At 41.6% G+C, this 21698-nt stretch overlaps 5 non-coding genes across 5 annotated transcripts; 4 read left to right on the top strand and 1 right to left on the bottom strand.

Moving 5' to 3' along the window:
- The first annotated feature begins 8921 nt into the window (after positions 1 to 8921).
- Positions 8922 to 8993, top strand: TRNAE-CUC. Its single transcript has one exon. It is a non-coding gene; the product is annotated as a tRNA-Glu (tRNA).
- A 2234-nt stretch (positions 8994 to 11227) lies between these two features.
- Positions 11228 to 11299, top strand: TRNAG-UCC. The gene has a single exon. It is a non-coding gene; the product is annotated as a tRNA-Gly (tRNA).
- Positions 11300 to 12157: 858 nt separating this feature from the next.
- On the top strand, positions 12158 to 12229 carry TRNAH-GUG. Its single transcript has one exon. It is a non-coding gene; the product is annotated as a tRNA-His (tRNA).
- Positions 12230 to 13235: 1006 nt separating this feature from the next.
- On the top strand, positions 13236 to 13308 carry TRNAK-CUU. Its single transcript has one exon. It is a non-coding gene; the product is annotated as a tRNA-Lys (tRNA).
- Positions 13309 to 20533: 7225 nt separating this feature from the next.
- Positions 20534 to 20607, bottom strand: TRNAN-GUU. The gene has a single exon. It is a non-coding gene; the product is annotated as a tRNA-Asn (tRNA).
- Positions 20608 to 21698: the final 1091 nt, after the last annotated feature.

The following is a 21698-nucleotide window of genomic DNA, read 5'->3' as shown; positions in this document are numbered from 1 at the left end:
ATCCGAACCTGTGGCTTTGGTATTACCAGCACTGCACTCTCCCAAGTCGTTATTTTTTAATTAAACTTTTTTGTGTATTATTTATTTATTTATTTTTAAAAGATGACCGGTAAGGGGATCTTAACCCTTGACTTGGTGTTGTCAGCACCACGCTCACCCAGTGAGCAAACCGGCCATCCCTATATGGGATCCAAACCCGTGGCCCTAGTGCTATCGGCACCGCACTCTCCCGAGTGAGCCATGGGCCGGCCCGTGTATTTTTTATTTTTTGTTGTTGTAAAATACACATAACATAATATTCACTATCTTAAGTGTACAGTTTAGTACTGTTAAGTACATTCACATTGTTGTGCAACCAGTGTCCAGAACTCTTTTTATCTTGCAAAACTGGAACTCTATACTCATTAAACATAAATTAAACTTTTTATTTTGAGATAATGATAGCTTTACATGCAGTTGTAAGAAATAATACAGAAAGGTCATGTATATCCTTTACCCAGTTTCCCATGGTGGTAACTGTCTTGTGAAACTATAATACAATATCACAACTAGGAAATTGACATTGATATAGTCAAGATAAAGAATGTTTTCATCACCGCAAGGATCCCTCATGTTGCTAAAGTCGCTTCTCTCCCAACCCCATCCTCACCTTAACCCCCGGCCACAACTACAACTAATCTGTTCTCCATTTTTATAACTTTGTCATTTTAAGAATGTTATGTAAGTAGAATTGTGCAGTATGTAACCTTTTGGGATTGGCTTTTTTCACTCAGCATAATCCTCTGGGGATTCATCCAGGTTTTTAGGTGTATTGTAATTTTTTTTTTTTAAATAACTTACAGTATACATGGTAGTTGATTTTCATGGCCCTCTGCCCGTTAGGTGTATTGTAATTTGTTCCTTTTTATTGCTAACTAGTATTCTATGTTACAGATGTACTGCAGTTTGTTTAACCATTCACCTATTTTTTTTTTTTGTCTTTTTGTCTTTTTTCATGACCGGCAACGGATTGCAACACTCAGTGTCGCGCCCGTACCGGACCGGGACCGGCAACGGGATCGCAACCCTCGGTGTTGCCCCCGCTCCTCGCTCAGCCAGTGAGCGGCAGGTCTGCATGTGGGATCCGAACCCTCAGCGGGAGCGCCTCCGCGCTTCCCAAGCGGCGCACTGTAGCAGTGCGCCACCGGGCCGGCCCAACCATTCACCTATTGAAGAACATCTGCCTTGTTTCCAGTTTTTGGCTATTATTAATAGATCTGCTATAAGCATTTGTGTACAGGTTTTTGTGTGAACATAAGTTTTTATTTCTCTGGGATAAATGGCCAGGAGTGCAAAAGCTAGGTCATATGGTGTGAAGGTTAATTCTAGATGTCAACTTGGTTAGTTGAAGGAATGCTGAGAAACCTGGTAAAGCAATCTTTTTAGGTGTGTCCATGAGGGTGTTTCCAGCAGAGATTAGTATGAGAGTCTTCGTGGCCTGGGTGTGAAAGACCCACCCTCAGTGTGGGTGGGAACCATCTAATCCACTGGGGGTCCTGAGAGAACAAAAGACAGTGGAAAGAGGTGAAGCTCTCTCTCGATCCGCTGGAGCTGGGATACACTCTTCTCTCCTGTCTGTGGACATCAGAGCTTGAGACTCTTAAGCTTTTGGGTTCCAGAACTTACACAAAGAACACCATCAGCTTCCCTGGTTCTGAGGCCTTTGAACTTGGACTGAGCCACACTACCGGCATCCAGTTTATAGGCGGCCTATCGTGGAACTTTTCTTCATAGCCACGTGAGCTAATTCCCCTAGTAAATCCCTCTCATATAATTGTAATATATCCTACTGATTCTGTCTCTCTGGAGAACCCTGACTAATACATAGGGCAATCGCATATTTTGTTTTACAGATAACTGGCAAACTGTTTTCCAGGGTAGGTGTACCATTTTACAATCCTATAAGCAATGGATGAGTGATCCAGTTTCTCTGCATTCTCACCAGCATTTGACGTTGTCACTATTTTTTTATTTTAGCCATTCTGATAGTTGTATAGTGATATATAATTGTGGTTTTAATTTGAATTTCTCTAATGACTAATGATATTGAAAATCTTTTTATATGCTTATTTGCCATTTGTATATCCTTGTCGGTGAAATGTGTCTTTATATTTTTTTCTTTCCTTTCCCTTTTTTTTTTTTTTTTTTTTTTTTACCATTTTCTCATCGGATTGTTTGGGGAGGGTTAATTTACTCATTTGGGTTTTTTTTTTTTTAACTGTTGGGTTTTGAGAATTCATTATGTATTCTAGATAGTAGTCCTTTGTTGAGGATGTGGTTTTCAAATATTTTTCTTCCAATCAGTAGCTTGTCTTTTTTTTTTTTTTTTCCTTTTTGTCTTTTTTCGTGTCCGGCAACGGATCGCAACCCTCAGTGTCGCGCCCATACCGGGCCGGGACCGGCAACGGGATCGCAACCCTCGGTGTTGCGCCCGCACCTCACTCAGCCAGTGAGCGGGAACCGGTCTGTATGTGGGATCCGAACCCTCGGCGGGAGCGCCGCCGCGCTCCCAAGCGGCACACTGTAGCAGTGCGCCACCGGGCCGGCCCCAGTAGCTTGTCTTTTCATCTTTGTAACAGGGTCTTTTGTAGAACAAATGTGTTTAATTTTAGTGAAGTCTAATTTATCAGTTTTTCCTTTTATAGATTGTGCTTTTGGTGTCACGTCTTTGTCTAGCCCTAGATCATGAAGATTTTCTTCTATTTTTTTTTTTTTTATAAAAGTTTTACATTTCACATTTAGGTTGGTGACCTACTTTAAGTTAGTTTTTATTTATTTTATTTTTTTTTAAGTTAGTTTTTTTTTTTTTTTTTTTTTTTTTTTTTTTTTTTTTTTTTTTTTTTTTTCTTTGTTTTTTTTCCGTGTCCGGCAACGGATCGCAACCCTCAGTGTCGCTCCCATACCGGGCCGGGACCGGCAACGGGATCGCAAGCCTCGGTGTTGCTCCCGCGCCTCGCTCAGCCAGTGAGCGGGAACCGGTCTGTATATGGGATCCGAACCCTCGGACGGGAGCGCCGCCGCGCTTCCCAAGCGGTGCACTATCCAGTGCGCCACCGGGCCGGCCCTTAAGTTAGTTTTTATATAGGATATTAAGGTATGAGACTTAGGTTGAGGTTTTGTTTCACTTATTTATCTGCCTAAGAATGTCCAATTTCTTCAGCAATGTTTGATGGAAAAGCTCTTTCCTCCATTGAATTGCTTTTGTAAGTTTACCCTTGTATAAAAAAATCAGTTGGGTATATTTGTGTGGGTCTACTACAGAGTACTGTATTCTGTTTTCTATCCTGTTTCATTGATCTGTGTATTTATCCCTCTGCCAGCAACACACAGTGTCAACTACTGTAGCCATATAATAAGTCCTGAAAATGGATAAGCTGATTCTCCCCAGTTAATTCTATTTCAAAATTGTTTTAGCTATTCTAGCTCCCCAGTTAATTCTATTTCAAAATTGTTTTAGCTATTCTAGCTCCTTTCCCTTTCATATAAATTTTAGAATAATCTTGTCTATATCTACAAAATATCCTAAGATTTTCTCTTCAATATTCATTTATTCATTTATTTGGAAGCTGGCCAGTACAGGGATTGAACCCTGGACCTTGGTGTTATCAGCACTACGCTCTACCTGAGCTAACCAGCCAGCCCTTCATTATTTTTTTATTGTGGTAAAATACACATAACATGGACTTCACAATTTTAACCATTTTAAAGTGTACAGTTTAGTAGTATTTAGTACATTGAAAATGTTGTGCAACCATTAGCACTGTCTAGTTCCTTAATATTTTCATTACCCCTAAAGGAAACCCTGTACCCAGTCACCCCTCAACTTCTGGCAACCACCAACCAGCTTTCTTTTACTATAGATTTACCTATTCTGGGCATTTCATATACATGGAATTATATAATATGTGATCTTTTGTGTCTGGCTTCTTTCATTTAGCATAATGTTTTTGAGCTGCATTCATGTTATAGCATGTATCAGTACTTTATTCCTTCTCATGGCTGAGTAATATGCCATTGTGTTTATATACCACAGTTTGTTTATCCATTCATCTACTAATGGACATTTGGGTTGTTTCCATTTTTTAGCTATTATGAATAGTGCTGCTATGAACGTGCATGTACAAGTATTTGTTTGAGTACCTGTTTTCAGATTTTTGGGGTATATACCTAGGGGTGGAATTACTGAGTCATATTCTATGTTTAATTGTACGTTTAGCTTATTGAAGAACTGCCAAGCTGTTTTTCACAGCAGCTGCACAATTTTACATTCCTACCAGCAATACACAAGGGTTCCATTTTTTCTTTGTTCTTACTAACAATTATTTTCCATTTTAGAAACTATAGCCATCCTGGTAGGTATGAAGTGGTATTTTATTGTGGTTTTATTTGTACTTCTCTAATGGCTAATGACATTGAACATCTTTTCATGTGCTTGTTGGCCATTTGGATATTTTGATTAGACATTGAAGAAATGTCTATTTAAGTCCGTTGCTCATTTTTTCATTGGATTACTTGTCTTTTTGTTGTTGAGTTGTATCCCTTTCATTCTTGAAGGATATTTTCACTGGATATAGGATTCTGAGTTGACAGTCTTTTTTTGCAGCACTTGAAAAACTTTGTGCCTCTTCTTTAATAGCTTCTGATGAGAATCTGCTGTCATTCAAATTGTTTTTCTCCATGCTGCTTTCAAGATTTGTTTGTTTTTAGTTTTCAGCAGTTTGACTATGATGTGTCTTGGCATGAATTTGTTTGGGTTTATCCTATTTGGGGTTCACTCAGCTTCTTGAATCTGTAGGTTCATCCCTGTGCCAAATTTGGGGAATTTTCAGCCATTATTTCTTTTGGTATGTTTTTCAGCCTTGTTCTCTTTCTCTTCTCCTTCTGGGAGTTTGACACAAATATTAAATATTTTGTAGTAATCTCACAAGTTCCTGAGGCTCTGCTAATTTTTTTCCCAGTCTGTTTTCTCCATTTCTCAGAATTGTTCTGTCTTCCAGTTCACTGATTCTTCCCTCTGTCTCCTCCATTCTGCTTTTGAGCCTATCCATTGAAATTTTAAAAAATTTTTGGTTATCCTATTTTTCATTTCTAAAATCTTCATTTTGTGGTGTTGATAACACCAAGGTCAAGGGTTCAGATCCCTAGCCAGCAAAAAAAATTTTCTTTTTCATTTGGTTCTTCTTTATATTTTCTATTTCTTTACTGAGACTTTTTACTTCTTTGCTGGGACCTTCTATTTTTTCATTTGTTTCAGGAATGCTCATAATTGTTTGTTGAAACATTTTTATGATGACTACTTTAAAATCTGTCAGATAACAAAGAAAAGAAAAAACAAACAAGAGAAAAAAGTCAAAAAAAGGGAGAAATAAAAAAAAACTTTGTCAGATAATTCTAACATCTCTATCATCTAGCTGTTGTCTGTTTTCATTCAGTTTGAGATCTTCCTCAATTGTCGATATGAGTGCCTTTTAATTGAAACCTGGACATTTTGGGCATTATGTTTTAAGACTCCAGATCTTATTTCAACCTTATGTTTTAGTTGGTTTTCTCTGATACTGCTTAGGCGGGGGAAGTGTGTGGGGGGAGGGGGTGGGGGGTAGTTAGGAGTGCCTTGTTACAGCCAGGTAGGTGTAGGAGTCCAGATTCTGCACTTGGCCTCTATTGACATCTGAGGGGAGGAACTACTCATTACCGCTGGGCAGAAGTAGGAGTTCCAGCTCCCCACTAGGCCTCCAGTGATTCCAACCTGTCTGGGAGAGGTAGCAGTACCTCCTTATTGCTCCCCACATGGACTCCACTGACACTGGGGATTGGGAGTTGCCTTGTTATCATTGAGTTTTGATGACAGTCCTGATGTTACAGGGCACACTCAGCTCTGGCTGAGGCTCCCCTAAATTGATACCAATTTCACAGATCCACCTGCCTGCTCCCATACAAAAAACAAACAAAAGTCAAATGTTGGTGAAAATGGAAGTCAGCTTTATTCAGGAATACCAGTGACCTGAGGAGAGATGTTAGGCTAACCCATCTCTCCAGTAAACCTGAAGGAGGATGGCCAGACAAAGCCATCTCAGAGATTCAGATTTACCAAGGGGTTTTTAAAGAGGGGGATGAGGGAATGGAACGTGGGAAATGAAAAGCAGGAGAGAGGGGCACGTGAGCAGAGAGGGCTTCATACAAGGTCTCAGGTGCAAAGTTATGCCAAGAATGTCTGGTTTCTGCTTCTGTCCTTATCTCAGGGTTTGGGTAGTATGTGCAAGTCTGCAGCAGGCTGGCTGGAAAACTACTTTACACTCATGTAAATAATGTCATCTTGCCCCTTAAACAAGGTTCAAAATATCAAATAGCCATGGGAAAAGAAGGAACTCAGAGAAATGCATGCCAAAAAAAACCCTGTCTTTTAAAAATCCTTTAGAGCCCATGTGGTTGTAGGTTTCAACATGGCTTCAGTCCTATTCACTCCAACACTGACTATTAAGTTTCCTCTGATATCACCCCCCAGCCGGAAAGGGGAGGGATGCCTCCTTACAGGCCTACTGAGGATAGAAGTCTAGGGACCCCATTCAGTCTTTGCTGGCATGGGTAGAGGGGAGCCACAATTTGTTTCTGTATTTGGCTGGAATAGAGCAGTTATTGTCTAAAAGTTTTCTGTTTTGCTAGGCTGCCTAATTCCTGGTCCTTTGGCTAGAGAGAGCCGGCTGATAGGGTTTTTTTTGGCTGCTCCTGTTGGCGTTTCCAGGTTGCTGGTTTCTTCAGCTCCAAGTCTAAGATATATGAGACAAAAAGAAAGCCCAGGGAAATAACCGTTATTCCTTGGCTCTGAGGCCCCTAGCTGGTCTACCTCCTTCTCTCATCTTTCAGAGTCTTAAGTTTGTGTTGTATGTAATGTCCAGGGATCTTAGTTGTATTAGGAGGAGGAATAGGGAAAAATATATCTATGCAATCTTCCCTGATCCATTCTTTCATTCACTTTTTTTTTTTTTTTTTTTTTTTTGGTGGCTGGCCAATAGGATGATCCGAACCCTTGACCTTGGTGGTGTAACACTGTATTCTCTTTTATTCGCTTGTTTATTTGGTTTTCCATTAGATTGTGAGTACTTTAAGAGTATTTTTGTATCTTAAAACCTAGTCTGGGATATGATCTGTAAATGTTTGAAAAAGGAAAAAAGAGAACACAGAGTGAAATGAATGAATCACACTCTTCCCATCCATCCTAGGTGTGTAGTGCCAGGAGGAGGAGGAAGTTTAATCCTATCATGGTGGTTTGATGAGATTCCCCTGGGTGGCTAGCTCCCAGAGTTTATACTCTCCTTACTGGTTCTCCTGTGTTACAAAAAATTACCAGCAGGTGGTAGAGTAATCAATGAAAAAGTACTTTTGACCAAAACGTAAGGAGGCTGATTTCCTCTGTGACTTAGAGAAATAAATATTTACTTTGTACCCCAGGCACAATCCCAAATGTTGTTCTGAAAGTTACTTATTTTTCCAGCCTTGGGGCACAGGTGATGCCCAGTGGAAACAGCTAGAATAAAAGAAGGTGGGCTCTGTAGGTTCCTTGGTGACTTAACCACAGGATTCCTGAGCTTTTGTGAAAATAGACGTATAGTATTTAGTTACTAGCCTCCCTCATTTCTGGCATTTAAGCCTATTGGAAGGTGGCAATTTCTGAGTGGAAATTTAATGCTTTTCTTAAACAACATCTTAACATTGATACTTTAAAAGCAAAACAAAGCAACAGAAAAACTCCTTAAACACCTCATATCTTACCACCATTTTTTTTGGGTCAGGCCCTGTTGATATGCACACATCACTGATGATTCAATTTTTGAATTATATTTTTCATTCATTATCAAAAGTATTTTCAGGTGTAAGTGTATAGGGAGGGAGTGGGGATTGCTTTTTAAAAATTCTATTTGAATTCATGTGCACAGTTAATCTCGTTGTGGTCATCTTATCAAAAAAGACCTGAGGGAGGCTTTTGATTGTTTTATTCATTTTTGTTTCTCAACTTTTGTTTTTAAAAATTTCAAACCTACCAAGGCCACGGATTCAGATCCCTATATAGGGATGGTCGGTTGGCTCACTTGGGAGAGCGTGGTGCTGACAACACCAAGTCAAGGGTTAAGATCCCCTTACCGATCAAAAAAAAAAAAAAAAAAAAAAAAAAAAAAAAAAAAAATTCAAACCTACAGAAAAGCTGGAAGTACAATGTAAGGAACACGATTTATTGTCAACATTTGCCGCATTTGCTTTCTTTTCTCTCATGTAAAGTTAACTTGCCATACATTGACGCGGATTGTTTTAAAAGTTCCTTCAGTCTAGGCATGCACCCCGGTTTTCTTTCTTTCTCCTCACTCCCCTCCCTCATATTTAAAATTTTTTAAAGCTCCAAGACCCAGCGCTTCTCTTAGTCTCCCACTAGGGAGTTAAAAATAAAACGTGGACGTGAAAAATAGCCCACGGTCTCTCAGCGTAACTCACAAGACGTCCTTTATATTCCTTAAGGAAAAGTTTCTAGTCGTTTTTTGGCAAAGACCCATATGGGACCTTTACTCTTCTATGGATCAGTTCAAGAAATACATTGTAAGTACTAGGAGCTGCGAGCTTCTGTTTGTCTGTCTTCTCTCCGGGCATTCGTTTCTGGTCTTGGGGACTGTGATACACGATCCTCCCTCGGCTCTGAGAGCAAGGCTTGGGAATTCTTTCATAATGTTTTCTACTCCAAGAAAGAAGTACCGGGAAGAGAAGTAGTACTGACATGGAAGGCCCAGTGTGCGAGAATCTCAAAACTTAGGCAGTCAAAACAACGCTAACGAACGAGTTAAGTTGAAACGTACGTTCGGTTAGAATCGTATATGGATTGCAGGAAGTACCTGTTAACGTCCCTGGTGGTCTAGTGGTTAGGATTCGGCGCTCTCACCGCCGCGGCCCGGGTTCGATTCCCGGTCAGGGAAAGAGTCTTTTCTTTCTTTTTTTTCCTTCTGTCACCCCTTCCTGTAGAGGTTTTTAAAATAAATATCGATTTTGCTAGTCAGTTCTCCATCGATCCAAAGCACAAATACAGAAAATGTAGAAAAACGCAGAGAAAAAAAAATCACTCACAATTGTATTACCCTAAGATCATTTTAATATCCAGTTTTTAAAACAGAAAATGGAGTCATGCTATACATACTATTTTATTACCAGCTATTTTTTGTTAGTAATATATTTCTAATACTTTCCAGCGGAAATGAATATTCTTCACAGACATATTCTTCTTCGACTTAATTATTTAATTTTTGAAAAGGTAATATATAATTACATAGTTTAGGTAATATATAATTACATGATTCAAATAGGAGGAAGTGAGGGCCGGCCCATGGCACATTCGGGAGAGTGTGGTGCTGATAGCACCAAGGCCCCAGGTTCGGATCCCATATAGGGATGGCTGGTTAGCTCACTGGGTGAGCTTGGTGCTGACAACACCAAGTCAAGGGTTAAGATCCCCTTACCGGTCATTTTAAAAAAAAAAAAAAAAAAAAAGCCAAAGTGATTAAACCTGGCTTTCATCTCTGCCGTCTATTTTTCCTCCAATGAGGCAACCAATGTTGTTTCTTAATTATAATATCGGAGATATTTTATGCAAATACAAGTACATACATGTATACGTACGTATACATTTAAATATGTACTTTCCCTTGCACAAATGGTAGCAATCTATGCACGATTTTCTGCACTTTGCCTTTTCCATTCAACCATATATCTTAGAAGTACTTGCAGATTCAACATGAAGAGTTTCCTCATTCTTTCTAGTGGCAAATAGTATACCATTGTATGGGTATTCCATAATTTAACCAGCTTCCTATTGTTGGGCACTTAGGTTATTTCTAACCCTATTACAAAAATGCTGCCATAAATAATCTTGTATATATGTCATTTTGCACATATGTGGAATAAATGCCCAGGAATTGAAATGCTGGTTCAAAAGGTATGTGAATTTGTGGATAGATATTATCAATTTGCCTTCTATAGAAGTCATACCAATTCACACTCTCACCAGCAATGTACAATGTGAATATAACTAATAAAACAAAACTCGTGTGGTTTTTAAAAACCAAAATGGATTTAATCAATCCATTTCTGGATTTTTAAAGTTTTTTCCCCCTAAAATTTTGGTTTCATAAATAACCCTTTGATGAACATCTATGTAGATAAATCTTTGTGTATATTCCTGGATGTCTCCTTAGAATAATTTTCTGGAAGTGGAGTTACTACCTCATACCACATATCAAATGGACTAAAGAATTAAATGCAAGAACTGAAACTATTAAACAGCTAGAAGAAAAGATTAATGAATAATTATTTTAATTTTGGGCTAGAGAAGATTTTTTCAAGATAAAAGCAAAAAACAATCATAAAGATAAACTGACAGATTAGACTGTGTAAAAACAGAAAACTTCTGCCCCTCTAAAAATCCCACAAATAGTATTAAAAGAAAGACAAATGATAAATTGGTATAAATCAGTAGAGAAAACAAATACCAAGTAGAAAAAAAGTAAAGCGTATGACTTAGTAAGTCTCAAAACTAAAGCAAATAATTGGTAAGATTATGAAAAATGATCAACCTCAATAGTTATAAGATAAATGCAAATTTAAATGACTCCAAATTTTTATTCTGCACTTTCCTAAAGATGAAAAGAATGACGTTATCCATCGACTGATGTAATTTGCTAATACTTATTGATATTGAAAATTGATGATATCTCTTCACACAGCAATTTGGCAATATGTACCCAAAGCTTAAAAATGTGCAGCACATTTAAAAAAAAACAAAAAACACCATATTTTTAATGCAACTTTTACCTTTTTTACGTAAGCTTCATGCATTTGTCCTAAAGAAACGCTCTCAAATGGGTAACGATGTGTTGTGCTTAGGTAATTCCCACAGCACAGCCTTAACTCTTCTGGATTTCAGAGGCTCCCTTCAAACGATAGAAGAACTAGAATTGACTTTCCTTAAACACGTGAAACAAGAAATTACTACAAAATTTTGAACAGGAGAAATCTTAGAGAGCTTTTTCTCTTTTTCTTTTGGTTTTGTGGTCTAGGTTTCCCTTAATGTTAATCTCAAATTAGGTTGATAATTGTAGGACCGAAACTTTATAATTTAGTCCCTTATAGGGAAACCTGCCGAGTTTCTTCTGCGAGCGCGTTGGTGGTATAGTGGTGAGCATAGCTGCCTTCCAAGCAGTTGACCCGGGTTCGATTCCCGGCCAACGCAACCTTCGCATTTTTTTTCTCTTTCTCCTCACTTCGTTCTTTACCCCAAAACACCACCCTTGGCGTCCAAGACTGCGTCCACGTTGAATTTCTCCCGAGAGTAAGCCTCCGGGTGTTTTTGTAGCTGCACCCGCAAGCCAATCCGGTCTGCTGGGTTTGGCCGCGGGTCGTCGCATGAACTTACAATAATTATTTTTTGGGAGGTCTTTCGGGAAGTGTCTGAAATACAGGCTGTTTAGATTTGTTTTTCCTGAATTCTAGGGAGGCGGCTCTGATTTATTAAAGAATCAGTATAAGAAAGTCAACACAAGCTCCCGCAGTTCCAGAGAGCGCGTGGCGCTGCTGGGAGCGGTGAGGGAGCCAGAAAAAGTAATCAAGAAGCGGCCCTCTCCGGCTTCTGCAGCTCACCAGCTCTGTTTCGATACCGGATTCGCCATTCTGGGGACAGAAACCAGTTCCAGGGCACGGGCTGGAGATGTAATTAGGAAAATCCTTTGGGACTGTCTGCCGCACCCATGGGCGAGGAGGCTTGATTGTTCGGGGGGAGGGGGGTGGGGAGAGAAGTGGCGGAGAGGCGACGGAGGTTCCAGGATATGGCCGCCGCTTTCTATCCTCCAGTCAGGACCTGGGCGCGCTGCCGCCCAGTGGAGGAGGTGATGTTGACGCCGGCATAGCGGGATTTAGAGTCTCAGAACTCGATTCGGGTGTGGGAGCTTCTAGGTTGAGGAGTGAAAACTTTTGTTATTCTGACTGATGCGGATCACACGGAACAGGTAAAGGAAGCAGCAGCATACGGCAAGTATTCCTGCCTCAAATAGCAGTAAATCCAGCCCTGGTCTGCTGCCTTGTCAGTTGGTTCGCCATGATCGTATAGTGGTTAGTACTCTGCGTTGTGGCCGCAGCAACCTCGGTTCGAATCCGAGTCATGGCACGTTTGCAGTCCAGCTTGACAGCTTTCCTTTTCAACCTTTTGGAAGTCACACAGCTTGTAATTCTGTCTTCACTCAAGGCAGCGTCGCAGAAGTGCAGTCAACGAATTAGGTGAGTAGTAGTTCCATTCAGCTCACTCCGCGGCTGGCCGACCAAAGCAAACCTAACCCGCCGAGGCAGAGACGTTTCAGGGCCTTGTGGCGATCCATGGAGCGGGTACTCAGGTTTCAGAGGGAGGTTCCTTCAGCCAGCCCTCCCGTGAGCAGAGGAGAAAACCCTTCGTTGGAGTCTGGAACTCAGCGCCTCTTCCAGAGGCTGGAGAATTAAAGGCTTCGTAGTGTGGAGTGTAAGCTCCTGCGAACACCTACACCTGAGGCTCTGAATCCTATCCGAGTTTAAATCTCGGTGGGAGCTTTAACGTATGACCGAGGTCTTTTAGTCAGGCAGTACAAAAGTTTAGTATTTTGAAACAAATTTGTGCCGCGAGTGAATAGTGAATAAAACCTATTTTCCCAGTAGCGGGCCCCTATTCCCCCACCCCCACCCCCATCGTCATGGTTTAAGGGGGAGAAAATTTTCGGACCGAGAAGGAAGCAGGGGCTGCAGCCCCCAAGGTCCTGGGAGCACGAGTTCCTGACCCCCTTTTGCTCCCCGCAGGCGGCTGTTTGCTCCCGTTATTCACGTTACTTCGTGCTCTTACGCCACTTCCACAGCAGGGGAGAGTCCCAGAAACCGGGCTCTCAGAGTGTCCGGGTCTAACAGGAGTTTGTGGAAACATTGAGGTTTTAAGGTAGTGAATCCCGCGACCTTGGCTATCCCACCTGGCCGTGCGCAGTCCCCTTCTCTCTCTCTAAACCTCGGATTCCTCAATGGTAAAAGGCTGTTGTGTTGCTACACTTAGTCCTAGACCTTGAAACATTTTCCTCTCTGACTTTCGCGTGGTTGTGTCATTCATCCTGTCTATGGAAAGAAAGTGATATTGACATAGGGAAGGTGTGGCTATCGGCGCCTGGCTAGCTCAGTCGGTAGAGCATGAGACTCTTAATCTCAGGGTCGTGGGTTCGAGCCCCACGTTGGGCGTATCCTCTTCTTTTTTTTTTCTTTCTGGTTTTCTTTATCGAATCCTCTTGGTCATCTTCTAACAGAATGATGAGCTTCTAAATCTCCACTATGGCCATTGCTGATTTAAACTTTGGCAAACTATTCCCGAAATCTCCTCCATTCGCTCCAAACTCATCAGAAAAGGAATCCGGCTGGGGATTCCAGTGCCTGCGGAGACCAAGGGGTCATGAGCCGAGGCCGGCCCCTTCCGGCGCAAAGGAGAGCCGAGCTGAGCAGCTCCGAGGGGCGAGTGCACAACCTCGGGGGGCCCCTTTCCTCCTGCTCGGGCTCTGCTCCAAGAAGACCCCTTTAGGACGCGACCAAGTGGAAACGCTGTTCTCTTCTTGTTCTTGCATGAGATTTTGAAGGGCCTTCTTAGCTGGTTAAAATGTTCTCCGTTAGGTGCTAAGGAGCATCTGTCTTTGCTTTTTAGATTTTAAAATGTTCACCAGCCGCAAAGGGCTGTAAAATACAACTCATTTAGGAAGGTTCCGAAACGAAAAAGGGGCGAAGGCCCTGGAAAGGGAGTTGGGGAGGCGGAGGAGAGACGCAGAAGAGTAAAGAAAAAAGGGGAGGACGGAGAAGAGAAAAGGAAGAACAAGAAGGAATGCGTAGAGCCGGCGAGTAGGGAGTCTACAGCCGCGGTTTTATTTGGTGGGTATAGGTGGCCACTCCAGAGTGTTTTGAGTTAAAACTTTGTTCTACCCCGAAAGCCTGAAGTTGTTTGCCTTTCATTTGTTTTTGCTAAATTACCTTTCACGGATCGGATTGGTGACATGGGTTAAGTTGGTTTGCAAGATGAGTGGAAGCAAACTTTGGCATCAGTCAACAGATTTCTCCCCAGCAACGTGGACATTTCCTTTTTAACTCATGCAAATCATCCTAAGGATCATTTACCAGCACTTTTTTTTTTAAGTTTGTAAATATGCTTTAGTCTCACTTATATATCTTACCAACCATCTCCAAAATGACCAGTACAGTGGCCTACACACTAGGCCAGTTACTCTCAAAGTGTGGTCCCAGGACAATCATCTTCAATATCACCTTGAAACTTGTGAGAAATGCAAATTCTTGGGCCACCTTAGACCTACTGAATCAGAAGCTAGGGGGTGGGCCCAACAATTTGTGACTTAACGAGCTTTCCAGGTGATTTGGATGAATGCTTAAGTTAGGGAACAACCTGTATTAGGGCAGCCTCCTCTATTAACCAAGATAGACTGTGCTCTTTGATAGGAGACAATATCATAACGACAGCACCTCCTTTACTTGGTGTCTGAATTTAACACTGCTTTCATTAAAATATCAAGACGTTTTTTAAAAATCCAAATTGGACAATATGATTCTAAAGTTCAAATGGAAAAATAGCAAACAGTAATATGCAGACATTTGTTCTTTAAAAAAGAATAATAAGGAAGGATTAGCCCTATGAAATATTAAAATGTTATGAATTATAGTATTTGAAACAGATATCATGTCTAAATAGACACAATAGTATAGACAGAATAGAGTCGGGAAATAAACCAAAATACATAAAGAAATGTAATATATAAGAAAAAGGGACTCAATAAGTTTATAGGAACAGGTTTTTGATAAATAGGTAGCTGTCTGAAAAAAAAAAAAAAGGTCAAAGAATTCCATACTATTTATATAAGGGTAAACTCCAAATCTGATCAAAGATAATGAAAAGAATATAAAAGTTCTTGTAGAAACCATGGAACAATCATTTTATTATTTAAGTATCTGTGTGGAAAGGCTGTTCTACCTATGACACGAACTCAGTAGTCCTGCAAGAAAATATTGAAGGATTTGACTACATAAATCTAATGAAATCTTCATTAGCAGGGTCCATAGATAAATGACAATTTGGGGAAATGTTTGCAACGCACATTGTGTTAAAAATCCTCCATTTCGGGTCAGCCCATGGCTCACTCTGGAGAGTGCAGTGCTGATAACACCAAGGCCATGGGTTCTGATCCTATATAGGGGTGGCCGGTTCGCTCACTGGCTGAGTGTGGTGCTGACAACACCAAGCCAAGGGTTAAGATCCCCTTACCGGTCATCTTTTAAAAAAAAAAAAAAATTGGGCCGGCCCGTGGCTCACTCGGGAGAGTGCGGTGCTGATAACACCAAGGCCCCGGGTTCGGATCCCATATAGGGATGACCGGTTCGCTCACTGGCTGAGCGTGGTGCTGACAACACCAAGTCAAGGGTTAAGATCCCCTTACCGGTCATCTTTAAAAAAAAAAAAAAAAAAATCCTCCATTTTGAGCTCATGCTTTGCTGCTTCAACATCCTTTTCACTGCACTAATTGTGAACCCACACCCCAAATCAGCCAAAACTCCTTGATAGCAAACCCAACCACCCCCAGTCTTCTACTCCCTACCCCCACCCTCTACTTGGTTTGCTTTCAGACCACCCAGAGAAATTCCTTGGAGTTAATGAAACTCAACTCCACCCCAACCCCAATAAAGGCTTTGGCCCACAGGTTCTCACTCTCTGCTCTCCACTTGTTTGGTTGAGCATGTCACTGGTTGTGCACCTCTGTGGTACTGCATAGCATGTTGTGACCCTTTCTCTGGAACCTGTGAGTGTAATATAGTTTCTTTGAAGCCTCTTCTCATGTGGCTGTACTGACTTTAACATACCATAAGCAACACCTACAGTCTTAGAACACACATCCCACATATAAAAGGCTAGTTTCCCTAAAATTTATAGAACTACAAACCAATAAGAAATAAACCAATAGCTCAATAATACTGGCAAACATATAAAGAAAAGAAATTATAAATAGCTATTAGCCATATGAAAAGATACTAAACTTTGTTATTAACAGAAGTAATAATGCAATTTAAATCTATACTGAAATAACATTTTTCACCTATCAAAATGATAGAATTTTTAAAAGTTTAGTATGTTGGAGAGGTTATTACAAATTGTTAATGAGAGGTAAATAGGTACAAGTTCTACAAGGTACTTTTTGACAATACCTATCAATTTTATATAAGCATTTTTTTTACTTCAGCAATACATACTTAGAAATTTATTCTACATATGTGTGAAATTAAGTATGTACAAGATTATTCATGAAGGATTTTTTGTTATAACAAAAGATTGGAAACTGTCTTAATGTCTATCAGTGTTGGGGGTGATTAAATAAATACATGACAGCACAACCATACAATTGCATGTAGTTCAGCTAGCTGTAAAGAAAAACGAGGAAGCTCTCGATATTCCGATAGAGTACCCTAAATGTGATAGGTTGAAAAAAGTGGTTGCCATATTTTGCAGCTCCTTCACATCAGGTAGTGGAGTCTATTTCTCTTCTGTTTGATTCTGGGATTGGCTATGTGACCTGCTTTGACCATTCTTGAGATTTTCATTGTGAAATCATTTCATTATTAGCTGCATTTTGGTGTCAAGTAGGTTTTACAAAAAGGTTTTGTATCTCCTGATTTCTTTCATTTATTTGAGAATTATTTGATGTCTTTAAACCTGTACGATGTCTGAACTGGAGATATGTATGTATGTATGTATTTGGTTCAATCTTTTTTCCCTCAGAACATTGTAAACTGTAGGTTAAATTTTTCACTAATTCTTGTTTGTCAGAACCTTTATTTTCTTGTCAGGGCTTTCCAATTTCATTAAAACAAAGTTCTGTAACTGATGTTATGTGTTATTATGACACAAGTATATTGGTGTATTAGAGTTTCACACCAAAGAGTTTTCACACCAAAGCTGGACTTTGTTTTCCACAAAAATACAGGTAATATGACTAGAATTTCAAAATGCAGGATTTTTTGTTTGTCTTGGATTAGTATCTGTGAGCCTCTAGCTCAGAGTAGACAAGCATCTGGAAAAACCAAGGGGAGAAAGAAAATCCTTTGGAATTTCAGGATTATGATGCTTTAAGTCCATAGGGACTGTGACTTGCTCAAGCTCTCAGGAAACAGGTTGTGATTGTGGGGTTAATGGCCTGCCCTGTGGCTTCAGCAGCCTATGGTTAAGTTTGAGTTACAGCAGATGAATATAACCTGGTTTGTCGATTTTTTTTTTTTTAATTATATGAAGATGACTGGTAAGGGGATCTTAACCCTTGGCTTGGTGTTGTCAGCACCACGCTCAGCCAGTGAGCCAACCAGCCATCCCTATACAGGATCCGAACCTGTGGCCTTGGTGATATCAGCACCGCACTGTCCCGTGTCGAAGTTTTTAATATATACTTATAAAGTGGATGATTACTTTGTTACATTATAAATGCAATAAAGTTACACTTACTGTAAAAAATAAAACCGGTCAGGTTAGTATTTTTTCTGCCTTTTGAAAACTGGGAACTTGAGTAGAGATGATAATTTTCTACTGCATGTGCTTTTCTATATCCATTGTTTTTATATTCATACCCCCCCCCACCCCCACCCCCAATCCGTCTAGAAGAAAAAGATCAAAGAACTACTACCGGACAAGTCCTGCTCCCAACTTCGTGTAACTGTTCTCAAGTCCTTTCAATCTGCTCACTATGAAGGGCATCTTAGACTCTTGAGGAATATCTATGTTACCACCTGTTTTGACTGAATGTTTGCTCCCCCCCACCCCCAAATTCATATGTTGAAGCCCTAACCCTCAATCCCAATGTGATAGTATTAGGAGGTGAGGCCTTTGGGAGGTAATTAATTAGGTTTAGATGAGGTTGTGAGGGTGGAACCCCTGTGAAGGGATTAGTGCCCTTAGTAGAAGAGGAAGAGACACCAGAACTTCCTCTCTCCACCTTGTGAGGATACAGCAAGAAGGCACTGTCTGCAAGCCAGGTAGAGGTCCCTCACTGAGAATGAATATCCTGGCACCTTGATCTTGGACTTCCCAGCCTCCAGAACTGTGAGAAATAAACATCTGTTGTTTAAGCCACCCAGTCCATAGTATTTTGTTTGTTACAGCAGCCTAAGCTAAGACCATCTAAACCTCTGAAAGGATCAAAATAAGACTTAAGTCTAAGTGAATCTATTTGAGAATTCACCCTCCGTTTCTATTTTCTTCTCTCTCTCTCTTTTTTAAAGATGATAAAGCAGACTTTATTCAAGGGGGGGCATGACAATAGGTATAAGGACCACTGCAACAGTGTCTTGTAGTGGGGGAGAGAGACTGGACTTAACTCCCTCTATTTCTATTTTCTATGACAAGTTTTCTTTAGCTTCTTGCCCACCTCATCTCACAAGACAGGGTTTTTAGCAAGTACCACATACCAGAATAGACCAAACAATTCCATAGGAGCGGTAGAACTGCCACTATTATCAAGTTCCCCAAATAAAGTCACAAGAATGCAATCTCTGGGGCCGGCCCGTGGCTCACTCGGGAGAGTGCGGTGCTCATAACACCAAGGCCACGGGTTCGGATCCCACATAGGGATGGCCGGTTCGCTCACTGGCTGAGCGTGGTGCTGACAACACCAAGTCAAGGGTTAAGATCCCCTTACTGGTCATCTTTTGAAAAAAAAAAAGAATGCAATCTCTCCTCTTGTTGCCACCAGAAAACAAGGGGGAAAATCCATTATATAAAGTTTAAATCTGATGAAAATTTCTCTCCCCTTTCCAATTATATTTTTGGCTTAGAACCAACCATAAAGGTTCCACTCTGGAGGGTGAGTTCTGGATTCTTCTCAGCATATGGAGCCTGAGCGCTCATCACAGAAAAAATGGGAACAGGGTTATTCTTGTCAGCAGCTCTAGTCAGGTGAATCCAACCTCAGGCCTTTCTGTGCACCACTTTTCCAGAATTCTCAGGGGTCAGGAGAGCAAAGGAGGACGTCACAGCACCAGCTCCTCACCTATAAGATTCAGAGAAATACATCAGGCCAACAAGCAATAACATTCCCCAAGCAAAAGTGATGGTTTTATACTGCTGTTAAACGCCGGTTAGGGGCCAAGCCCGTGGCACACTCAGGAGAGTGCGGCGCTGGGAGCGCAGCAGTGCTCCCGCCGCGGGTTCGGATCCTATATAGGGATGACCGGTCCACTCACAGCGCTCACTGGCTGAGTGCGGTTCGGCCGGTCTCAAAAAAAAGGACAAAAAACAAACAAAAAAACGCCGGATAGTGTTGCCAAGGAAGGAGCATTTTCTTAGAATGTAGAAATATGACTAGGTATAAATTAGGCATGAATTAGCAGAATTAGAAATGCACTAATACTTTGATCAGGCAAGTCCACTTCCAGGAATCTGCTTTAGGCCTTGCGCAAGTAATTAAAGATAGTCACTGAATACAACTGGCCCTCCATATCCATGGGTTCCGCATCCATGGATTCAACCAACCACGGATCAAAAATATTTGGAAAAAAAATGCGTCTGTTTTGAACATGTACAGACTTTTTTCCCCTTGTCAATTATTCCCTGAAGAACACAGTATAACAACTATGTACACGGCACATTTACATTGTATTGGGTAATATAAGTAATCTAGAGATGATTTAAAGTATATGGCAGTAGGTGCAAATACCACGTCGTTTAATATCAGCGACTTGAGCATCCGCGGATTTTGGTATCTGCAGGAGGTCCTGGAACTAATCCTCTACGGATACATAGGGATGACTGTAATTATTTATAATAATAAGCAATCTAGAAAATTTTATGCCCATCAATTGAGGATGGTTTAAATATATAATGACCCATCCATACCATGAAAAGATATGCAGCAATATAAAAGGCTAGGTAAATGAAAATGACGATGCCACTGAAAATAATTACAGGAATAAACGTCTAATGAACATTTAGTAAGTGCTCAAACGCTTTATGTGCATTTCTCATTAAATGTTAGATTAACACATTAGCCCTCTTTTATAGACAAAGAAATTGAGGCCCAGAAAATTCAGTAACTTGTTCAAAGTCATGTCGCTGCAGAACCAAGATTTCCACCCCGTACTTGAGGCTTCCCCACAAGTGAAGACTGTGGTTTCCTAGTTCTCAATTCTTGTTTCCAGAGATGTGCAGTTGTAAAACTTCCAGCTCCGTGAAGTGAGGGAACTTGTGCAGTGTCTCTGGGGTTAGATCTGAAGCCCCAGACGTGGGCTGCCTCGTTGCAGAAACTTTTGTGAAACTTGAGTCTTCGCACAGCATATTTTGGCGTGTGATTTTAAGCGGACAGAGAATTCAGGTTGTTGACACATAACTTGAAGTTGCTTTTACGTAGCTTAAGAAGGAATTCGGTTAAGTAAAACGTACCGTCCCTGGGTGGGCTCGAACCACCAACCTTTCGGTTAACAGCCGAACGCGCTAACCGATTGCGCCACAGAGACACGAGCGCTTAACGTGCCAGGCTCATCTCCTGATCCCAGAAATTGCTTTTTAACTTCCCGGCTGCAGACATCCTCGTGGTCTGTCCACTCCAGAAATCAGCGGCGCGGGAAACAGAGGCCAGGAGTCGTGCTGTTGGGCACGTTTGCACATTATAACAGGCCAGCGTCAGCCGGGGGACCCCGACGGCCAACCCCCAGATCCACCGCCTTCTCGTGCTCCTCGCTGCCTCAGATCGCCCGCCCCCTCTACACGTGACCACCGCAGCTTCCCCGGGTGAAGTCATCCACGTTCTCTTTCTTAGCTCCGCTTCACCCCATGAGTTCTCGGCGATTCCCCCTAGGCCCGGGGACCGGACGCGCGTGAGAAGGACTAGAACCGGCTGTGTCCCCACCGTGCCGCCCTCGGGCCTCCAGAGGTGGCTCCACCCGGCAGGGAGCTGGGGTTTGCACACGATGCAGCCTCGCGCCCGGAGCAGCAGGCCTGGCACCTGGTAGCGCCCAATAAATGCTCTAGACTTATTATTATGTACTAAAAACTAGTATCGGTGAATGGAGGGATTCCGCCGCCAACCGGAATGTCATCCTTGGCGGACCAAGAAACTCCGGCATAGGCAGACACGAACAGTTTCTCAAAGGCAGCGGTTCTTTTCAACAAGTATTCCGGGAGCTGATTTAGAATCCGGCAAAGGGCCCGGCTTTGGACACACACGCACTGGAGCGAACTGACTCCCCACCCTGGACAGGACAGCAGCTTCTGCTTGGGGTCGTCGGTCCTTGGGGAGGAGGTGAATAGAGAAAGCTAAAGAGGAGGACAAAGCGGGTGGGAGTGGAGACAGTCTGCTGAGGGGGTTAGAAGGAGGGAGGGGGGAGGGGAGATGTATTTAACCACTAAAGAAAAAGGCCAGAAGAAAACGGAAAATGCCTTGAGTCTATTTTCCATAAATATTTTCGACCACCCTCCCCGCTCCTCCTCTTTGTCGGTCACGCCGCGTGATTACGTGAGGTTGGGCTCCAGTATCTCAGAATTGATGTACCTCAACGCCTTGAGATTTCACCCTTAGGAACTGGCGACTTCCGGTAGTGCTCGGAGC

This window comes from Galeopterus variegatus, unplaced genomic scaffold (genome assembly GCF_000696425.1).
Source record: "Galeopterus variegatus unplaced genomic scaffold, G_variegatus-3.0.2 Scaffold1873, whole genome shotgun sequence".
NCBI classification, from domain to species: domain Eukaryota; kingdom Metazoa; phylum Chordata; class Mammalia; order Dermoptera; family Cynocephalidae; genus Galeopterus; species Galeopterus variegatus.
This window is presented reverse-complemented; position numbering and strand designations above follow the sequence as displayed.